Consider the following 377-nt stretch of genomic DNA (forward strand, 5'->3'; position numbering starts at 1 on the left):
ATTGACGTGTTTCAGAAAGGCGGGGCATAGAGGAGAAACAATAATGTACAGTATGTGGAAAATAACGTGTTTTTTTAACCTTAAACCGCATAAACACGTCATTACACCAAATACACAAAATAATGTTCTTTTTAGCAGCATCATATGACCCCTTTAAAGAGTTTCAAACTTGAAAAATGCATTTGCTAACAAACTTTTCTGCCTTTTAAGCAATTTCCCTTGTATTTGAAGTGAGGGTTGAAAGTCTAGTTCCACCAGTAGGGGATTGGGGGAGGTGAACACTCTGAATAATGTTTTAGCATGGAAAGATAAAAGGTTCCACCAAATGTATGACTCGCTAACTTGTGCAGGCACAAGCAAAATGTCTTCATTCCTGC

Source organism: Sinocyclocheilus anshuiensis, unplaced genomic scaffold, assembly GCF_001515605.1.
Source record: "Sinocyclocheilus anshuiensis isolate Anshui unplaced genomic scaffold, SAMN03320099.WGS_v1.1 scaffold1667, whole genome shotgun sequence".
Taxonomy (NCBI): Eukaryota; Metazoa; Chordata; class Actinopteri; order Cypriniformes; family Cyprinidae; genus Sinocyclocheilus; species Sinocyclocheilus anshuiensis.